Consider the following 23192-nt stretch of genomic DNA (forward strand, 5'->3'; position numbering starts at 1 on the left):
TTGTACAGTTTGAGGCAATTTCAACCATTTTCACTGAGATGAAGCTTACCTGAACTGTGCTGGACAGGCAAATATTTTCTTAACAAAAGAAGACATTAAGTGTGCCTAACCTCCTCCCCGGACATTGCCTTTCTACAAGCACTGCTTTCTAAAGTGCAACATGAATGGAAAAGGTCACTAGCAGAGTCTTAGCTGTACACCTCTAAATATAAAACATCCATCCCTTGTCTGAATGCAGTATTTTTCCTTTTTGAAGCGGGTTAATTTGAGGTGATTGTTGCATAGTCACTTGCCACAGGCGAGAAAGCCTCTGGCCTTACAGTTGCTCCTCCCTCCTGTTCTAACAGTATATGGTTGAGAAACATACAGCACATTCAGGAAAAAAAATGAAGCCAATTTACTCAATTAATAGCAAACACAAAGGACTCAAATTAAAATGATTCTGTTCAAATGAGATGATTTATCTTGGAACTACACGGGACACATTTAGAGAGTCTTCTTAAGTTCTGCTGTGTGTCTCCAAATTATTAATTTGATTTGAATTCAGCTTCATTATATACCATATTTTCAAGCCATTGTTTTAGCTGAAATTGAAGTAAGGTGTTACGCTCAACTGGCTGCACTATACTTCACATGGAGTTATATGTGGGTCAGACTCTGTTCCTGGAGGACAACTGCAGGCTGCAATTGAAGGATTTGGCTGAGTCAGCATCTCTGCGGCACCAGGATGCAGCTCTTTGTTCCGCTGTGACTAGGCAACCAGCCTCAATGTTTTGTGCATGCATGCAACTGCTGTCCCTCTCTTTAATTTAAGTCTGCCTGTGTCCCACTTAGAATCCATGCAGTCAGGCCAACATTCTTAAACTTCACAATATGTCCTACTCGAGCTTTTACCAAGTGGTAAATATATTTCTTGTTGCAATATAGCATGAGAGCTATAATGTTATGAAACGCTGATTTTGCTCTCTTGGTAAGCTATGCAATGAATGAGTATCTGCAGTTTTTCCACGTTCCTCTATACTATGAAACAATGTCTAGTATAAATTTTCTGCTTTTTCAACTGCAGCTGAGCAAGTTTAACAAAATGCACGCAGCTCATGTTAGCTGTGATGGTTGTCGTATTTTTTTCGCAGCGTTTACAAATGGTGTCTGTCTGATATGCCAATGCTTTACCATTAATTTATTCAACTGGAAAACCAAAATATCGCCACAGAAGTAAAAATAATAAGCACATCTGATATTTCCTCTGTTGGGCTGCTTCTACTGAGTTTTTGGTATTTGGATACAAATAAAAAATGTTATTTTGCGGGATGAAAAACAAATATAAACACAGAAGCCCAAATAGCACACTTCCCTGAAGTTTTAGACAGGTCTTTCCCTATAATTGTTTTTCAAATGTGAGGCCATCTTTAACAGTGGATGCACTGAAATGTCTGTTTGTTTGAAACTGAATATGAGAAACAATTGGCCGAAATCCCACTACAAAAACATGCATGGTTGGTGTATTGAACTCTCTAAATTGTCCTTAGGTGTGATTGGGTGCGTGAATGATTGTTTGTCGCTGTGTGCCCTGCAATTAGCTGGCAACCAGTTCAGAGTGTTTCCGGCCTACTACCCATAATCAGCTAGCGTAGGCACCAGCAAGTCAGATTTTTAAAATTTTCAGTCACAAAATTTCGATGACCAAAATAAAATCAGTGCATCCCTGTTTGTAACTCTTTTCAAATACTGTACAAGAAAAGATACAAATATATAAAAGTCATACAATGTGTATTGTCATACGACCCAGTATTTTGAGCTACACAACCTTGCTCATGTCTCGCTGCTTCTCGTATCGAACTGACAAAAAAAAGGCCTTAATTATTACTTATTTGTATAAATATATCCTCTCAGAAATTGGTGCCATCATTTTATATTACTTTAGAAGTACCAAACGCGTAAGAAATGTGATTAATTTCTGTGAACTTGAAAAGCATGCCTCAATAACTGACTAGATGCCAGATTAAATTGGCCTTAAGGCCAATGAGAAGTTTGGCATGCCTTCACACCATTCGACATTGATTTCACTTCAGTTCAAACGCTTATATGCCCACTGCTTGCCTTGTAATTTACACATGTGTAGAAATATTTTCAACAGTGGAATGAGCTGCACATAAACATAACAATAATTTTCTGGAATTTCTAACAAAATTAATTGAAGAAAACCTTGAGAGGTATGCTTCTTAGATAGAATAAGTGTAATTATGGTGATAAATCTTCTCCGTTACGTCAGTGTGAAATGAACGTCTATGTTGAGTCTGCTGAGATTGGAAAGGTGTTGGCCAGGACTGGTATGGAGCTTAATTCTTAATGTCAGCAATGACAGTCAACTGAGATGTTAGGATGATGCAAATGGATATATTGTGTTCACTCTTTCGAAACGCCACTGTGACAATAAATAATAAAGTCTTATTCATTTTTTCCATCTCTGTTCCACTGTGATGAGATTCCCTTCTTTTTCCTCGCGTAGCAACAGTTGCTGAAGTCACATAGAATATGTTGCATAGCCAAATCCATTTGCTTATCCATAATGCAACAATTTTAGACATACAGTAACCTAATAACAAAAATTTGAATTCCGTGCAAATATCAGATTGAACAAATTTAGTGACCAGATGGAGCTATTGCTCACATTGCTCCGCCTCAGAAAGGATACTGTGGATTGTGTCATTTTTTTCAGCGTATTTATTATTTTAAAACACACCTCTCTTTGATGAGAATTGCCCATCTGTGACATTGGCTTGATCGAGGTATGTTGCTGCGGTGTTTTTACTTATAAGTGAGAAAATGACGCATCACCAAACACATACCAACTTTGTTCCAGAATGAAAACTAGGCAGGAAAAGGAAATATCCCTTTTAAAGTGGTCAACAGGCACATGTGTGATGTTGTTATTTTAACCATGTTATTATTAGATGAATTAGAAAAGCTGTCGGCTGCAGTAATTCATATTTACAACTGACAGCACAACTAAACTGTGTGGCTTTCCTCTTGTGTGTTGTTTTGTAAATAGTGACTCATCTGACCAAGCGTCAATAGAAGCTGGTTTTGCCATTTGCCACCAGCAGTTTGTAATGCACATGGACATGAAAACAACCTGATGATTTAATGTTGATTATGTGGCAAGCCACCAGTTTTAGCCACTGTTACTAGACTTCTTCTTCTGGCATTATTCGCAGAGAAGCATTACTCTACTCCAAAAAACAATACAATTGTAAGTTGTGACTTTCTGAGATGGCGTGGAGTAAAAAAACACTAAGTGCAATACATTTATTGACTTTTTGTTTGAATCTATTGAACTTCAAAGCGACAACAAAGTATTCAAGATTCATATATTAGTGTCTGTGGTAAATGCCCAATTAACTTGGATATTGATAAATATCAGTATATAGTTGCTCTCCTCATCACAGATTCTGAGCCCTGTGTACAGCTCAAGTGACTAGAGCAAAAGACTCTCTTGCTCCTAATGCTTGTCAGTGGAGAATTTATTTGAGTGGGAATACCTTCCATCATGGCAAATGAAAGTGTCTCTGACCCACAATTCGCCTAAACACTACATAAATGCATCACGAGCTACAGCTTGCTCAAGCTTCCTCACAAACACGAAGAAGCAAAGATCTGATGACCACAGTGTCTCCAACATTACCTGAGTCCTCTTTGCTTTCAAATTTTCTCCTGAACATCTTTTTTTTTCTGGGCTCCAAATCGTTTTACAAATCTGTATGAGTTTGGTGATGGTTCTGAGCAGTTTTGAGTTGCTTAAACAGGAGATCCTGCAGAACCGACACAGAAAAGGGCCAGGTATTTTTTGCCTTTGCCTTCCAACAAAAACAATTGAAACAGTGACACGGGGAAAATGCCAGCACTTACAGGCGTTGTAAAAGCTTCTTCTATTTAGTCAAATTCCGGTCACAGCTTGATCTTTGCAGCTCTTTCTTGAACCATTCCTAATTAAACACAATTAGTCAAATCTTATGGACTCCAGCATAATCCTCTGGACCGCGGTGGGAACAAGAAAGAAGACGAAGAGGGGAGAGTGGGACTTGGCAGGAGAATGGACAACACATCCCAGCAGAACAAGAGCTTCTAATGTATCAAACACATGGATTAGCGGTTAGCTGAGAGCGCTGGGGCCGAGTGGAAGTCTGTGGTTTCCAAGTTTTTGGGAGGCTGACTCGGCCCTGGGAAGGACTCATGCCCATTTGGTCTTGTGGGAGACAGCAAGTGTAAATTGACATCTGTATAAAGATAAGTAAATATGTTATAAATCTGTCAAAAGGAATTTATTTTTTTTTCAACAGACAGGTGCCATGGTTATTATAGTTTTCCACATCCATGTAACCAGAATCCCCGGATGAAAGTTTGAAAGGAAAAACTGGGAAATAAGGATGAACTGTTCTGTGTACGCCATGCGGAACAGACTCTACATTCAGTAAGTCATACTGAATATTTGTATTCTTTCACGAGAGGGTTCCTTTTTAATCAAAGCTAGACTTCAATCTTGGGTACTACTTTTCTAACCCTAACCCTGTTTAAGATATGGAGATATGTTGATAACAGAAATAATTTCAAATCCATCTACCTAATTCTATACATTTTACCCTGATTATGGTCAACTGGGGCCTTTCTCTTTCATCTTTTCAACATTAAATATCAACGCCATCCTCCATGAAAGCAGATTGATTAAGGTTGAATGAAAAAAAAAAAAAGATTTTATTTTTTTGGCACACAATGATCAGGTTTTTTTTTGCCCGTTTTCCAATACGTTTTAGAAGAAAGTAGTAACCGAATCATAATGTTTTTGGTATTTTTCTATCCCACCAATTTTAAATAGTAGTAGTAATAGTAGTAAATAGTTAAAATAGGAGGATGGAAATTAAAATATTTTTTATCCAATTAACCAACAAATTACTTGAAAAACAAATATTCAAATAGTCGTTAGATGCAGCCCTAGTTCTATTTGTTTGACAAAGAATTGTTAGAGGCTACTTGATGATACGGTTTGCTGTTGTTGAGCAGTGACAGTGCTTTTTTCTTGGGGGCTACAGCACTCATGTGCACCCAATCAGTAAGTGACTCAGCTTAACCAGAATCCCTAACCCTAAAACGGACATTACCAAGTCAAGTTGACCTACCCATACTCATTTAACATATAAAACATCTGACTGGGACATAGTACATGTAGAAGGACAACTAGTAAATTCAATCCCTAATCTTCTCATGTGTCTTTTTGTGCCTTAGAGACTGTAATATTTTCATAACCATGGAAAGATAATCTTGCACTTGATTCCTTGTATTGAGTCATTTCGACAGACCCACTTTTGACCATGTATTATTCACGTGTATTCAAGCCTCACTCTGGCCCAGAGAGGAAGTGCTCTCTCCCAGTCTCCGTCACAGGATATCAGCCTCTAATTCATTATTCAACATGCTGGAGCGCGGCCACTCAGTCTAACTCGTATGCCGCTTGGACAAGGGAGCGTAGTTAGGGACTGCAGAAGATGCTTCAATCTCCTGAGGTTTCTTCACACGTTTACTGCACCTTTTTCAAAGGTTGGGTACATAGACCGACAAAGCGCTGGACATTTGGCTGGAAAGAAGAAGAATGCTCATCAGACTACATAAATTATGCGGTGCTGTTCCACAGTCAGTTTTGTTTCGCCCCATACCTGGTGAAGGCACCTTAAGAAACGAAAAAAAAAATGACAGTCTATCTTATTCTGATCAGGTAGAGTTGTGGCAACATAAATATGGAAAATATATGTGACATACTACATAACAATACACGCTACAGTACAAACACTCTTGAATGTCCTTGCAGATGTGATGCAATTTAATGCGGATCATCTTGTCCCTAAATACTGTTTGTTCATCAACCCAATGAAATTGGATTGAGGAGTCTTGTCTAATTTTGTACTGCAGTATTATGGCCGGCGTTTGTGCAGGCAGAGCAAAAACGGACATTTTCTTATTTATAGTGTGGTTCTATCTGTCTAGTACAGTTACATGACGTGGCAGGAATTTTTGACAAGAATAACTTGCAATTTGCTTTCCAAAACCTCAGATGCCGCATTTTCCGAAATACGATGTCTCCATTCAACACAATCAACTTGAGTGAAAAACTAGCATAGATAGAAATGAATGTTTTGAATGTTGACTGTTAAGAATGTTTTGCTTTCATTTTGAACATTTTGAGGCTTTAATCTATGTCATTTCAATGGTGTCCCGAGTCGATATTAATACCTGATATTAAATCAAAACACTATTGTATTTTATCGGTTGACATCCAAAATCTTTGATATTCACATTCAGGTCCAAGCAGCCCATTCCAGACTCTGCTCCTATTATTCTTATCCAGCAACGCCTGGAAATGGTATGCAGAATTTAGAATACTGTTGCATTTTATCATACGTATTGTTGCTTTCTATTATCCATTGTTTGAATTCCGTCACTTGATTAAGTCGCCCCCAACATTTCATACTAAAAAAATAAAGAAAGTATACTTCCTGCTGATATGGTAATGGATTGATATTGTTATCATGTAGTAATCTAGGCTGTAATATTGGCATTGCATGGGAATTGAAAAAGTTGTTTCCAACACTCCTAGTAAAGTTGCAGTAAAAATTTATGGGGTAGTGAAAAGTGGCGCAGAGATCACATCGAGAATCTGGAAGAAGATCAATCTTTAATAAATTGGGTCAAGCGGACTGAAAGTCCCTGGAGATGCACAACAGCAGGGAGGGTATCTGGTTTTGGGTCAGTTGTACCCCTGACTGAGAGTTGCAGACCAGTGGGCAAAACAACTAAGCGTCATCCATTTCCACTCATGCTTTCTGAGAGTTCTTTTCCATCTCTCCATGTACAGCTTTCACAATTGGCATTGTTGTCATCCCTCAACTATTGCTGCTTAGAAGTATATTACAATTATAAACTACTATCTAGTGCTCTTTCTGAATGTATTTTGGTAACTTTTTTAAATTTGTGTTTCTATTCTACCCTAGTTCATTTGTGGTCAGGCAGTATTGATATTGACCACCTTGTTGTGTAAAATCTATGGATTTGGGTCATTTATGCCCAGCACGGCATAAATCTTAAATGTTAAATGTTAAACTCAAACTTGTTCCTTTTAGCAGCGGAAATATGAGAAAAATATTTTACCAGTTCTTCAATAGACATTGAAAAATGATTGGACAAACAAGTCTTTACCGTCTTCTGTTTTTAAAATTAGTACGACAGATGTGCCTCAAAAAATTTCCTCATTTGATATAATTAAAATGTCACAAAATCAATATTAAGCATGAAAAGAAATTGACCTGCTTCTTGTCATCTTCCCTACGCTATTATAACGCTGTGCCATGACATCACCACGCAGCCCACTCTGGAAAGTCAAGCCTGCACAGCAGGACACACTAAAACAAACAATGCAGGAAATTCAACTGCCCAGTCCTCATTGAAAGCAGTCTTAGCGTGTTTTGTAAAGTTGTGTGACGCACGAAAGCCACATGGCCGCAAACTTGAATGTAACTTTTCACTCCGCTGCTAACAAATGGAGTCTGACCATCATGGATCTGTTGATTGCATGAGCATTGAAAGTGGCTATTTTCTATCGCGGGTCCCAATCACATTGAAGCCATGATAAATATTTCTGCCGCCTTCTCAGGAAATAGATGAACAACGAAAGAAATAACCTTCAGTCATGCCTTTATTATTCCTCTCTCCCTCCGCAGAGATAACTATCCTTGCTCTAATGCAATTTTATAGATCACACATAAACACACACACACACACACACACACACACACGAATTAAATGTGCTAACCAAGAACAAACATTTATACTGACCATAACCGTAATGAGGAATATTAATAGTTTTCATTTAGGCAACAATTTTTCACGTGCTATTTTGGTACTGCAATTTCCTACAAAATGACAACATATCTTGTTCTACCTTTTTTTTTTCAAATGTTCATTTCATCTTATTTCATACTACAAAAGCTATACACATCCACATGCTGTTTTGAAAGAAAAGGCATGTTCCTTTTAAATTAACACTAAATGTAAAAAAAAAAAAAAAAGACACTTTGTCTCCCTTTGTTATTCTGTCGTACAAAGCGGACTGCACTGTGAGGATTAGTAGCACATCTATAGATTGAATCAAATCATGTTTAATTGAATTGAATCAAATAGTTTTGAATCAGAACTCATCTTGAATCGAACACTGATACTGAATTAGAGACCCAAAACTCTAATTCAAATCGAATCTTGAGACAGTCGAAGATTCCCTACCCCTGCTAGTTACCCATCAGTTTTTTTTTGTTTGTATAAATGTGATAATTTAACACAAACCTACATTAATATGGTTTCACAGTCATAACAGCCCTTCGCAGGAGGTCATATGTAAGATGTGACCCCCGACAAAATTGAGTTTGACACAACTATTATAAAATGGAAAAAGAACCACTAAATTGGGACATTTTTAATGCTTATACTGTAAACTGTATCCTCGTCATTGTACCACACACATCCTGGTGAAAGGGGGAAGTGTATTCCATTAAAATGTGTTTTACACGGAAGTAAAGGAACTTTTAACAATTAATAAAATACCACATTATTAAAATTCTATGGCTGACCACACAAAAATGAAGGTTTGGATGAGTAAAGCCAATATTTGGAAGCAAGTTGTTATTAATGGAAATATTTTGGAAAGAAATTCAGCAGTACACTTGACAAATACACAAGACTGGGGTGAAGTTTAATGATGGCCCGGCCCTTGGCCACCGTTTGTCACAATATATGCAAGATATCTACTGTTTGTGTTCAGCACTGAAGTGCAGGTGGCCTGATCGAGCTGCCAGTAAAATTTTCTCAGACCTGCAGCCAATTGTGCTTACCTCAATGTACTCTAATCATTTTCAGCTATTGCAGCCCTTAACAATTTTTCGAGTTAAGTAAAATGTAAACCATCTGTGACTGCAAAAATGAAAGCGCTACAATCTGAAGTAATATTTCATTTTGAGATTTTTCAATGCAAACGTGCTGCCTGATGGCAGCTGAGTCTACATGTTTCACCATTTCATCTAAAGATGGGTCTATGTATATATTTAAACATTTCATTATTTATAAAACAATATCAACCATATCAAAAATAATTATAACACAAATAATAATAACAACAACAACAACAACAACAATTGGCTGGATTGGTGGCACACTGGTCAGCACGTCCGCCTCGCAGTTCAGGGACCTGAGTTCAAATCCACCTCGCTCTGGTCTCCCTGTGTGGAATTTGCATGTTGCCCCTTAGTGCGCATGGGTTCTCTCGGGACACTCCGGCTCCCTCCCGCATTCCAAAGATATGCATGACAGGTGAATTGGACACTCTAAATTGTCCTTAGGTGCGATTGGGTGTGTGAATGTTTCTTTGTCACTGTGTGTCTTATGATTGGCTGGTAACCAGTTGAGGGTGTCCCCTGCCTACTGCCCATAGACACCTGGGATAGGCACCAGCAGGCCTGTACCTGACTTGAATGAGGATAAGCGGAAAATGGATGGATGAATGGATAACAACAATATCAATAATACTAGTAATAACAATCAAAATAAATGACTAACAATACAGATGTTTGAAAGAATATGAAATTGATCACAAATGTGACTAATGAGGTATTGGCCCGATATAAAGGGCCACTGCTTATTCTGGCCGGGCCGCCAACCAATGCAGGCATTAGAAAAAGTAAAACATGATGTAATGCCCTGCTACAATGAATTTCATAATCAATACTGTGATAATGAAACTATGTTTTGCAATAAGTGCAAATAGACTGTGAAATTATAAATATGATTTTTTTTCCAACACATAATGAGATAGATGAGCTATGCGTTAATAAATTGTTTACTTGCTTTAGCAGGTTCCTTATTGCGCTAATAGGGCATGACAGATTTTGCTTGTTAATAATTGTGCCTGTTGCTTGTTGGAGATGATAGATGGGGTGTAAACAGCTGTGGCATCAAGATGCATTTCATGTAAAACAGGGATGTGAAGACGCATGCATGCGTGTGTACGTGTGTGTGTTTGCACTATGCGTTGTTTGGCACATTTTCGCGGAGGGGTGTATGTTATCCTTGTCTTTTGGAGTCAGACCCCAGGCTATGTCTAATTGGAGTCTTCACACTTTCAGGCTTGACTCACACTGACACGCTCGACCTTGGCTCTTCTCCCTTTGCCATGAAAAGGGAAAACAGTGACACAGAAACATGCCGCCTTCTTCGCCGAGAAGAGAAACTTCGCTTCTGCGTCTTTTGTTTTCTTTTCGTTTTCGCTCTGGCTGTCTTTCTTCTGCCGCTCTTCTCCGCTTCAAAAAGCATCGTCGACATTCTCAGTTCCATTTGTAGAGATGAACTTTTCAACCACCGAAGGATGATTTAAAAGACAAACAAAAAGGTCATATCTGTCTCTCCGTGATGTTAATGCTTGACGCATTTTTAATCTTAATTATCCTCGCAAAAGGATGTCATTTTTGTACATGTGCGGGATTAGAATAGGGGGAGAGCGGTATCGGGTCGACACCTCTGCTTCTGGGAACACGGTCATCAATAGACCTCTCAGCATACATCGCAACACTTGCTCCCTCAGGTCTCGCTCCCCTTTTAGCATCCAAGGGCCTGTTTATGAGCTTGATTTTCTCTTCCCATCAGACGGCATTGATCAAACAGCACACTAAGAGTTGTTCAAGGTGGACATTACTACTGATGGCAGCCAACCATGGCCATTATTCACCTGATTGCCCTCTCCTCCAGCTCACGGTGTTGGACATTTCATGATTTGCCAGGTATTTATATCACGCCCTTCATGTCAGGTGTGAAGTGCAGGCTTTCTGCTGGTATCCATTTGGTTGTTTAGTCCCCAGGCAGGACCTGAAGTATAGTCAGCTGCACACATGATTGATATGTGCGTGTTACCGTTGCGTGGGTGAAAAAGAACTACTTTAAGTTGTGAGCTTTAAGTTATATTTGGGCTAAAAGATGAATGCTGAACATACAGTAAGCTGTCAATGTTCAGATTGTGAATAATTAGTATCAAGAAACATTGAACCCTCTGAGGGTTCCCTTTTTTCATTAAAGGACATACTAGTGAGTTAAATGATCTGTTCTTTCGTCGGATAAAAAGAATAGTGACCTTTTTTAAAGAAATAATGTCACATTAGAACACCAGTTTAAGGTGTATCCTGCCTGGATGTTTCAGCATTACTAATTGTAACACAGTCAGGAAAATGCTGACCGCTACGCATAGTTAAAATTAACAACAACATAACATTCTCATTGGCCCCCCTGTGTGCTTAAGAACTCATTTAAAGGAGGATGAAAGGATGCTTTTTTCATTAATAAAACCTTTCGTGGTCTTTGCCCTGTTATCTGTAGCAGGTTTTTTTCCTGCATCAACCCTCTTTTAGGTATCGTTTGTTTTACACCTAATATTTATCTGTATTTTCAATGCTATCCCTATTTAACTGATATAATACTGTTTTTCTAATTGGCATACCTTTGTTTAATTGGATTTTTTTTCTCATAGCACACCTTACTTACATATATTGTACATTTTAATTAGTTAATTTTTTCTTTTACATTAGTTTTTGTATTTCAATGAGACCATTTTTTTTGCTTAATTTTTTGCTATTGTTATATTCAGTGTATGCTCTCTTTTTAGTGCTTCTAGCTATATCTTATACAGTAGTAGCCCTACTTATGTATTTTTTTTAATTTTGATGTGAGATTTGATTTTTGGGAGAATCAGGCCAAGGCTGAGTGAGAGGTTGGCGTTTCTGTCTTTTGTCATGTTTTGTGAAGCACTTAGTTTCTTTTTAAATATGTACCATTTCTTATAAAGGCTTGATTGATAAAGTCAACACACCCCTGATCAAGTACTAGGTTTTAGTGATATAAAAAAAGTGAAAAGGACATCTATCCATCCATCGATTTTTGCTGGTGCCTATCCCAGCTGTCTTCGGGCAGTAGGCGGAGGACACCCTGGACTGGTTTCCAGCCAATTATGGGACACACAGAGACAAACAACCATCATCATTTTGAATTATATCTAGAGACAGCATATAACTGCCATCACTTAAAGTATCATAATTACCATAAAGTTCAGCTGTTCCAAAAAAACGGTCATTGACTATCATAGAAGGAAGTGAAAATAAATTCTACGACGCTTAGCTGTGCTCGCATTCGACCTTTGATCAAAACAGGATATTCAAAGTCGCAATATTCTAGCACAGGTATTCCGTATTCTCACAGTAGTCCCAGTGGGTGCAGTATCAATATCACCTCAGTGTGGTGGGCCAACCCATCAATCTCATCCATTCTCTCAACCACATATCCTCAGCAGGGACACATGTTGTAAATAAAGACCTAACATACAGTGTCCTTATACAGAATTTCTGTGCAAGCAGTAAACCAATAAAAATGCCATTTTGCTTGTGCGTTTCAGGCAGGCACATTTGCTCTAACACATGTATACAACAACAGACTTTATCTACACACCTTTATCTTCACAAATTCTCCAAAGAAAAGGTAAGGTTATCTGTTAACAGGAGGAATCAAAAATGAGGTTTTGCTTTGTGCCAATTGGTGATGTTCAAGTAGATGAGAGGCAGACAGTGACCTTTTTTGTGTCAAACTTTACTGCAATCCACTCAGAGTGAGTTGATTTTGTAAGCTGAGTGCCACTGTGTCCATGCATCTGTGTAAGCGCCAGTTGGCATAATAGGCTCACCTCATTTGTTTCGTGGGCTTACTGTGACACAGTTCACCATGACCGTATCCTCTCTTCATGTACCATGTGCTGTTCTTTGCAGCGGAGGTGTCCTATCTTTTCAAAGGGCAGTATGACACACATTACACACTAATTCTTTGTTAGTGTTGTGCACGCGAAGCAGGCTTTTGTACAGTGCGTGTCAGGACATCTGAACAATGACCCTTGACTGCGCTACGCCCCACTGCAACAGTAGCAACAGGCCTATTTGTCCGTCTTATTTTATGGAGATGCTTTAAAGAGGATTTACTATGAGAAAGTTTCTTTCTTTATTTTTTTAAATGATGTTTTAAATGCTGTTTATGGCTTGTGTTTCAGTGTGAATGCTAATATAAGCAGAAGTGTGCCTTTTAAATATTTATTTTTTCTTTGCTGATCCTTCGGTCTTCAGTCGTCATTGTACCCTTCGTCATCGTCAGTACGCCAAAATTACAATTGTCAGTTGGTTGCTCCTTTAGCTAATCTTTGGTTCGTCGTTCACTCCCATAATCATCATCATCGCTACCCCCTCATCACCCCCCCAAAGAAAAAAAAAATTAAACCACTGTCAGCCTACTTAAAAAATAAGTATAATTAAACCTCTGAGGAAAAAAAAACACTATTAAACTTAAAAAATACTATCTACTGTTTGGCATTAAGAAAAAAAAAAAAATACGAGTAACCCTCACAACCTTCATTTCAATCATCCAAAGTAAGTAGAAGCCTTTCAGACAGAACCACTAATACATCAAAATGGTTAGAGTGTGTTCCCTCAACACTAGAATGCAAAACGCAATCTTGTCCACTAAGGAGCAAACATAAACCGTTGTGATTCAGGCATAATTACCTCTTTGAAGACAAGTTTTTGGAAATGGTTTTGGTTTATGTTAATGAAACAAAATTGATTTTGTGATGCACATAAGCTGTGACATACACTATAAGTAAAAAGCAAGCTTTTGCTGAGCTTAATCTACTAGATAAAGTCTTAACTTGGATTTCCTGGCTAAAATCCAAACAAAGTGACATTGTCACTTTGTGATGTGCCCATACTTGAAAACGGTCTCCTCCCAAACATCCCAGAATTTTTTAACTCAACTATGTGCAAGCAATTAATTCATTCAAGTCATATTAACCTTAGGCTAACACAACAAATATGTTAAGAAAGATTTTGGACAGAATGCATTTAAGTTCATGAAGAATAAACTGTGTGACGTGAAAAACCTTTACCGATGGTGACAGGTGATGTGGAGATGATTACAATGACGGATTAAAACGACAAGATTTTTTTTTTTTTGGACAAAACGTCGCCCGTCCGATGGACAGTCCGTCAGTACCAATGAACTGCCCACCTCTGGAAATAAAGATGTTTCTTTTAACTCGCTAATTTATGTCGGCAGTGTGAAATCTGGGCCTGTTTAACTGAACACAAAGCTAATTTACTTGCAGGAAGCTATGACTTAGTGTAAATGGAAAAAAAGGTGGATACAACCTTTATTATACCTTCTGGTATCTTATTATTTAATTGTTAATTAATACTTTTTTTTCCTACTTTAAATCTGTGATACCCAACCGGGGTGTTACTGATTTGTACTACACTGAATATTCACTGAGTTTTTTCACCATTCATTTTATATCAATGCAAGTACAGTATCTGAACACAATAGTCAGAGTGGAAAACTAAGGACAGATGCATTTTTGCTGGATGCTTAAATAACTATCGGTAATAATGTTTCCAGTTTTTGATAAAATTTGCATTCACATTGTTGTTGGTGCAATTTCTATTCGTATAGAATGCCATGCACTGATCTTTTTAAGAATTGGTCTCTTGGTGATGAAGTGTCCCCTTTGCATGAAAACACTGTCATTTGCTCTTATTGCCTTTTATTTTTGGTATGGTAAAATTTAGCTAGAATTTTGACTAGTGGAATTTATTCACCTAAGATTTTTATGTAATGTATTTTAAATTAGAACAACTTTGAAGTCAACCAGTAATACAATCACATTCCACTTTGAATGTACAACTGTTATCAAAGCTTGGGTATAGTGTGCAAATCCGTCTTCAAAGCCTTTGTTTTTCCACACAGAATTGAGTTAACTGTCTCATTACATTTATGAGTGGAGCAAGAGACCTTTGGGGCCTGATCCTCAGATGAGGACGAGCTCTCTTGTTGAGTCGCGTCTCAGAAATGTACATAGAAAAGGTCTTTAGGAATATCTTTATCACACTTAGACAGGAGGCGCAATTACGCCTGCCACAGTTACAGCTCGAATACGCAAATACCCGTCACGTTGAGTGGGTTTCAGGCTGTAGGCGGCATGCTGGAGGAAGGTCAGAGTGTCCATCTTGTATCTAGATTTGTCAGCTTTTGCTCCTACATGAGTTTCATCAACGCAGAATAGAAAAAAAAAATTCCACAATGTTGCTGCATCACAATATCTTAAGGCAGTGGTTCTCAACCTTTTTACGATAATGCACTGTGAAATGTTTTTTTCAGCCAAGCACTCTCAATCAGCACAAGTTTTTTAAAGTTTTCTTCAAAGTTTTTTGTTGAGAACATAGCATTATATCTTGGTTTGAAACTCCAAAAAGTGAGAGGCTCCTTAATATAGAAGCATAAATTCAACGTGTTGCATATTTTGTGGAGCAAGGGGCTTGGAAATATGAAAATAAGAAACATGAGATGAAACCCTACAATGCATGTCTGCATGGGCAGTACGCAACTAGTGACATAAGGGTCAGAATGGCAAGAATGGTCCTGAAAGAGCAGCAATTAGCAGGAATGCTCAGAGATGGATGGAGGAAAACACCCTTTAGGTGGTGTTTTTGCTGAACAATTCACATTTTAACATGGCTAAAAGCCTCAAAAAGTTGATTTTGCATGGTAGAGAACCGTCCATCAAGCCATCCATTTTGTAGAGCCGCTTATCATCACAAGGGTTGCAGACTTGTTGGAGCCTATCCCAGCTGACCGGGCATTAGGTGGGGGACACCCTGAACTGGTTGTCAGCCAATTGCAAAGCACAGAGACAAACAACCATTCACGCACCCAAGCACACCTAGGGACAATTTAATATGTCCAATACACCTGCCATGCATGTTTTTTGGAGTGTGGGCTCAGGGAGAACATGCAAACTCCACATAGGAATGCTGGGGTTAGGTGGATAGGAACTCGGGTCCTTGAACTGTGAGGCGGACGCAATAACCACTGCTACACCGAGCCATTCATGATAGATAATATTAGTAATATTCACCATTTGATAAAATTGTCTGAATACTTGCGGTAATTTTAAGTGTTTTGCTATGAATTGGTTGACAATAATTTGACAACTTTTCCTTTAATATACAATATTTGCAGCTGCTGAAGCTCTAAAATACTCTGACCACTCTGTGGTACCTTAGAGAACTTCGCACACTCGCATCCATTGTGTTTTACGCTGTGTGCGTTCGTAATTCATGCAGAATAAGACGATAAACACACCATGAAAGTGGGTGCCAGAAGAAGGATTGGGTTCCCAGGGGACTTCCTGTTCTCATTTGTGCCTTATCCATATCTTTTCTCTGGTCCCATCTGTTTGCATGCTCAAATCCCCCTGGCTTGCACTAAACACAGTGCTGTGGAGGTAGAAAGGAATGGGCAATATTTGGTATTTAAATGTGGCCTGTGTGATGCATGCAATTGCTCTTATGAAGCCATGTCCCCAGAGTAACATTTAGGTACTGCTGAGCGTGTTACACATGCAGCTGGGTGAGGCAGCGGCACCCACACACAGTAAGCCAAAAGCAAAATGAATAGGAGAGGCAGTTAAGAGGGAATAAGTAATGATCTACCAGCAGGCTCCGCTTGTTGTGCGTATGAGTTACTTTGTAAAACATTTTTTGTCTTGATGGATGCTCATTTCCTTATATCTCGACTCACTTGTCAGGCAATTACCCTTTCCCAAACCACAAACACCGAATGTCTTGAACTGGAGCAGAACACAACACAACAGCACAGTGTTTCTTGTCATGTTGAATGAGTGATTATACTGTAGATCTGAAACAGAAGCCATGATGATTACTGTACACATACACCTCAGGCGAGGGGCGTGTAGAGATTTTGACGTTGTCAAACGGACTCCCTGTTGCGTTTGACAGGTGCAGGGAATTTGTGTTTACCAAATCCTCAGCGGAGACATTGGACCCCATAGCACGCCCTCCGATTTTGGAGTGTATCCCCTGCCGGCCGAGAGGACGCCTGCCTTTTGTCTCTAAGCCATACTTGACAAGTGCCTCTTAAGGCCTTCTCTTCTCCTGGGGCTTCTGTCGGGGTGACGCACAGACAAAGAGCTACAACTTATTTTACATTCATTAATAACACAAGGAATTTGTTCACATGGGGCTTTGTTCACACCCAGAGTTGGAAAGCTTGAAACAACTGAGCATGACTAATAAAATAAACACCTACTCATATTGTCATCCACGGGGTTTATCTAGGGTGACCAGATGCCCCAGTATAACAGGAACACTCTCGCTTTTGAGGCTTGTGCTTCGAGTCCCAGTGGATTTACCAGCCCCATTGTTTTGTCCCACTTTTACACAGGTCACGTTCCAGCATTTTTATTTTTTTTTTTAAGTCTAGTCAGCAAGCCAATTGTTGGGGCCTTGTGTGTGTCAATCACATAGTTTTCACAGCAAGTAATTTGATAAACCTATTAAAAAGGAATTTGACTCTTAAATCCCTTCCTATTTACATTTACGTTTGTGGCAGAAAACAAGAACTACTTCCTGCTTCTGTGTCTTAGGACCATTGGAAATGTAGTCAGACCAAATGTGATCTAAGCTGATTCAAGATTCAAGAGTTTTATTGTTATATGCATAATAGCACACAATGAAATTTTTACTCCGTTCACTTCCCCGAGCAGACTACATTCCATAATTCAGCAAATAATAAGGTAAGAAATAACACAAAAACAGTAATAGAGCAATAAGGGAAGTAACAATGAACCACTAATACTGAGCATATTACGGAGTAGATTGAGTGAAAAAACTATGCATATGAGGAACATATCAAAACATCAAATAGTGCAAAATATTATGTATTTAGCAGTTTTTCTGCACTGTGCAGGGTTGTAAGGTGCATTTGTGGCAAATGTTTAATGTAGGTCCTTGAGGAATTTTGTGTGGTTTCATGAACAAGGTTTTGCGAGAAAAAAAAAAGACAAAAATACAAATCCAAAAAGAAAGACAAAAGTTCTTTTATTCAATGATTGATATGTGCGTGAATAAGCAAAAGTAAGCAAACATTGCACTCGCATTTAGAACTTGGCCCAAGGTGCGTTCAATGATCACTAACACAGGAGGACATAATAAACATCAATAGAAATATTCATTCAATGCAATGAAAGTCCCTGAGGATATTCCAGGGTGTACATAGAAGCATTGTCTAATTCATTTAGCAAACCAAATTCAGAACAGGTTGGCTGGCGACCAAGCTGTAGTCCACCTACTGTCCATATACAGGCACTAGCAAGCCGGCAACCCTTGTTAGGGTAGGCTGTTACAATAATGGATTGTAGTGACTCTTAGAAGAGCCAAATGTCAACTCAAGACTTTCAGGAGCAGCGGAAACACATTTTACAGCATTGGCACAGCTTTGCTACCAAGAAAAGAAAGTTTGGATGATGATGAATGCATTGACCTGAACTGTCAACTAAGATAAGATTTAGCAGTAGCTGAAATAATAACACAAGCACCAATCGCGAGTTTCACTCGGTAGTTCCTGGAGCGAAATAATGCATATTTGATTTCAGCAAAATTGTAATTAAGTTTTGAAAATCTGGTCACCTAAAGCGATGACACCCAGGAGCAAGATTACACAAAGAGGCACCGTTTTGTTAAGCTGCCTGCTTGCAGTCTTTAAATACTGAAACCAAAACAAATATTCAATCACATGGTTCATCCCACACAACTTTGCCAAAGACGTGGTTTTGAATGGCAGGATCGTTACCATGCAAAGATGTTAGTTTGTATTTTCATTAAATAAGAAAATTGTATTCAAGAGCAGTTTTCTTCAAAACGCTTAGAATATGTATACCATTTTATATTTTAGCACTTTTCAATACAATTGATCCCTATCGCTGACCATGAGGAAAACTGCAACATTCTCCTTCTCTTTTTACCTGAGTCTTAGATATGCTTTTTACGTGGGTTGTTCTCATTATTTGTGCCTAATGAGTAAGAGAAATTGGGTTTTTGCTCATCTTTCCTATTGGCCCGCTTGCCTGCCTGTGTCTTCTGCTCGAGGTTGTCACGCTGCTCTGAGCTCCTGATGTGGCATATTAGGCAGGACAATCGTTATTAAGCACATTTCAGGCTCAATTACCACTCAAATGCACAGCCATAAAGGCTCCACCGCAGGCTCCCAACAGATGGTTGTGGGTGTCAGGTAGACAGCCCTGGTGATGTCTCCGTCAGTCATGGAGCTGTGATGTAGAGGGTCCAGGATGCATACTGGCAACAAAATCTGCTCGTACCGTGTGAGATGTATTCACTGTTTATTGCAATAACATTTCACAGGACAGTTAGGAGTGCTTGGCCTTATGATATGTTTTTATAAATCAGTTGTTGAAAGCACTTTCAGAATAAGTTAAACATTTGCATTTAAAAAGCTAAGCAGAATGATCACCAAGTTAACCCAATGTTTCCTTTCCTTCCTCTAGACTGTTAGACAATTTTCAAAACAGATTCCAGGCAAAAGGAACAGCGGACCAATTCAGCACGGGCCGCAGGGAAAGAAAGGATTCCTTGGAGTCATGGCGCTAACGTCCCTCTAATTGATGGCTATCGATTTGCAAGAATGCTGGAAGCAGACCCCAAAATAGCTTTCTCCTCTAAATGAGAAAAAAACAGTAGTTAAATGAACGTTTGGTGTTTTGTTAGTCCATTTTCTGTGCTGGTTTGGAAGGCACGGAGCCAAAGAAATCATTGGGGTTCAAACGTCATTTGAAGTGAAGTGTCTTGCTTGCAAGTAAAGACTGATCCAGTAAAAATGTTTGCTCTCACCTGGATGAGTCTACATTAACAGGGTATTTGTAAATACATAGTGCTTAATCTTCCATAGGTTATACTGACTCACTGACTAGTCAGGCATTTAAGAGTGTCCTCACTTGTGAGAATCCAAAGAGAAAAAGCATATACAATGTAAAGCTATTAACTGGTCGTGTCATTATACGGCATATATTTTCCAGGTTCAAATGATGTTTTATTAGGTAGGTCACGCAACCACTCTATAAATGGTGCTGATGTCCTGAATGTATGTATCTTTGCAAAGACTTACAATTAGGGTGCGTAATTGCGTGCTTTGACAAACTCATATTTATGAGCCACCATCAAAACATTTCACATTGTGCCACACATTTTTCCTTCAACTAAGTACTTTGCCAAGATTATTTCTCATGGCACTGTAAGTATTTGCATATGTTTTGACAAAGATCTTTGTTAACGATGCTCTCAATTTGACTAACTGTTTATTTGAAGTTTGGTGATTTCCAACTGTCTGCTGTGGCACATATGTTTTGCCATAATCAATTGCCAGGTGTACTGTGGGGAATTATCCAGTTTCACTTAATTGGTCCCAAACATTTTATTTTTTAATGGATTACTTGTAATTACCTACTTTTGTATTTATTTATAATTATTTTTATCACTTCACCTGTTATTTTATATTTATTATTTTAATTGTTCATCCATACAAGCCCTATATTGTGACAATTATATTAAACGCTCTTTCCCAACCGCCATCACCATTATTAGTCCAGTTCAGTTTCTGTTTGGTGGTGTGCTGTAAAGTTCATCTACCAAGTGACAAAATGTCTTTTGACTTGCATTTTTCTAAAGCGGCTAACTGTTATCTTCCTACTTGCGTCAATGTGGAGAAAAAACTGTCAGTCCAACATAAAAGTGTCCAGCCAAAGGCTTTGTGTTATGTGTGGTTCAGAGAAGAGACGTTCCATAGCCCTCAGATAGTGATTCACTCGCTGCTCTACAGACAGCCAAATTATATAAAGATAATCACATTCAAAGATAAGCCAGTTGCAATTCCCCTCAGAGCACACAATGTTACTTAGTCACTTGAGCCTGCCAGGGAGAATTACCCGTGGCACATGTGAAAATCTAAGCCCATAGGCCAACCGGGGGCACATTTAAAACCTTTTTTCTTGCTTATGGACCAACAGTCGCTTCGATTTCAATTTGTTATACTTTAAAATCCTACCAAACTACCCCAACCCCAAAAAACCTTCCGTTTGATACCCGTTTGTTTCACGATGCCAGCTTTATGTTTTAAATATTCTTCCCAACCCCAATTTGTTTGAATGCTTTTGAAGTTGCTCCTCCGCCTCATTGCACCCAGCTAATAAAATTGGGAAAGCATTGGTACTGTAAACATTTGATGTTGAAAATACGAAACTAAGAAGCACCGCATGGATTGACTGATTATGATAATGCTGATTTCCTTGTGCTATTTTGACTGCGAGGCTGCGGGAGCTAACATAACAAGTAGCAGTTTTATTCTAGCACATCAAATCGACAGCTTTGGTTTTCCTCCAAAACAACCTAGAGATACAACAGCGCCGATCTTTGAACTGTAAATCACATTTGAAAGCGGTTCGCATCTCCAATTTGCCGCGTTTCAGCTGCTCATCAGAGTATCTCCCGAGCGAAAGTGAGAGTGTTGAAGATGCTACACTTTGCTTTTTTTAACCACCCACCTGTGCCCGTACCACCCACCTCAGCATCTGAGTCACACTCAGCCTGCCGTCTCTTTCAGATGGGCTGAGCGGGAGAATCAACAGTACGGCACAGGACAGCTCAGCCAACGTGCGTGGGCGGATCAGCCTTATGGCTTCAGTCATTCATCCGTCCGTGATGGCATCAAAGACACAAAAGCAGAGAGAGAAGGTGAGCGCGCCAGAGAAAACAACTCAAACGAGATGTCAAGCAGAGAATATGAGAATATGAGGGGGAGGTGAGGATGCGGAGACAGATTGTGAAATAAGAAACGCACCAAGGAACAGGACAGACAGGCCAGACGTGTCGAGAAGAAACCGCGCGGCAAACAAAGCAAACATGACAATTGTATTCCCAACGTCCATCGCCTGACACACTGGAAGAGAGGTAATATTACCTTCAGCGCAACTCATGCCCAGGAACTTCCTTCAGCGTGAGCCTTGGCATGAGCGCGGAGGCTTTTGTTCTGCCACATAACATTATCGAGTGGGCAGGCGGAAGAGACAGGGTCTGCCTCTGAGACGTCAACAAAGAATGCATGAGACCAGTTCAACACAAGGAAAGCAATTGTACAGAAGTGACACAGGTGACAGTGACGCGTCCCCCTACTTGACACTAATGCTGCTGAGATTCCGTCTCTTTTGCATTCGCGAGGAGATTTACCCGATGCCATCGCTGTATAAAGCCAAGCGTGCGATTAAGGTTCTCTTAATTTGTCATCTTCTCAAAGCGGTGTTTTCATTTAATCAAACACATGCCCACTTCATTATTCTTGTGTACATGACAGAATACAGACTGTAGACACCTCCTCAACTCTTTTCTTTCTGCCTTTGCCTCAAAATGCAAAATTCTTGAATACATTAAGTCTTTTCTCCTTTGGCTATGACAACCGCAGTTCTCAGAAGCTATCCTCCACTAAGCTCCTCGACATTGAGCCTTTAGATTGATCTTACTTAAAGACTTGACTGGTGGGGGATTCTCTCCCTTCCTCCTTTTTTTACTATATTGTCTCTTTATTCATAACTTCCTCCAGCGCTAAACAGATGATCTCACTTTGAGACCATTGCCGCTAAATAGCACTCCCTCATCCCATCAAGAAATCTTTGTTCCTAAATGCTGACGCTACAACGTTTCGACTGGAGCAAAAAGCAGCTGGATAGCCATGTTGTTCCATCCCTGTGATTGGGCGTGCGCTGTGTGCTAATGTGATTAGTGAGACATTAACGCCTCCGAGCTCAACCAGGCAGACACCATACAATAAGTCCTTCTTGCCTGCTTTCTTTCTCTCGTGTTAAGGACGGCTGCTTCGAACCCCGTGGTCATTTCGTGGCTTATCTTAATCCTTGGGGAAGCCAGTAAAGCAATGCGTATACTGACACTGGCCTTATGAAAGCCAAGCCCCATTATTATTCATGACTTAAGTGACACGATTGTAGTGAAGGCCACGAGTGTACGAGTCTAATGAGAGAGAGATTTTGTGTAGATGAATGTTTTGAGTTTACAGGACATCTATTTATACCTTGAAAGAAGGGTTTTTTTTTTTTTCCACAACATGTGGTTCCTTCTGTTAAGCTCTATATTCTTTGGAATGCATAC

General features: G+C 39.2%; 1 long non-coding RNA gene across 1 annotated transcript in view; it reads left to right on the forward strand.

Annotated features, from left to right (window-relative positions):
* LOC148429456 (uncharacterized) overlaps positions 1-23192 on the forward strand; it is a 50079-nt gene that overhangs the window by 24470 nt on the left and 2417 nt on the right. Inside the window, exon 3 of the long non-coding RNA XR_015866893.1 lies at positions 21637-21767. This is a non-coding gene — a long non-coding RNA (uncharacterized LOC148429456). The remainder of the gene's footprint in view (positions 1-21636; positions 21768-23192) is intronic.

Source organism: Hippichthys cyanospilos, chromosome 1 (assembly GCF_059441005.1).
Source record: "Hippichthys cyanospilos isolate Australia breed blue-spotted pipefish chromosome 1, RoL_Hcya_1.0, whole genome shotgun sequence".
Taxonomy (NCBI): domain Eukaryota; kingdom Metazoa; phylum Chordata; class Actinopteri; order Syngnathiformes; family Syngnathidae; genus Hippichthys; species Hippichthys cyanospilos.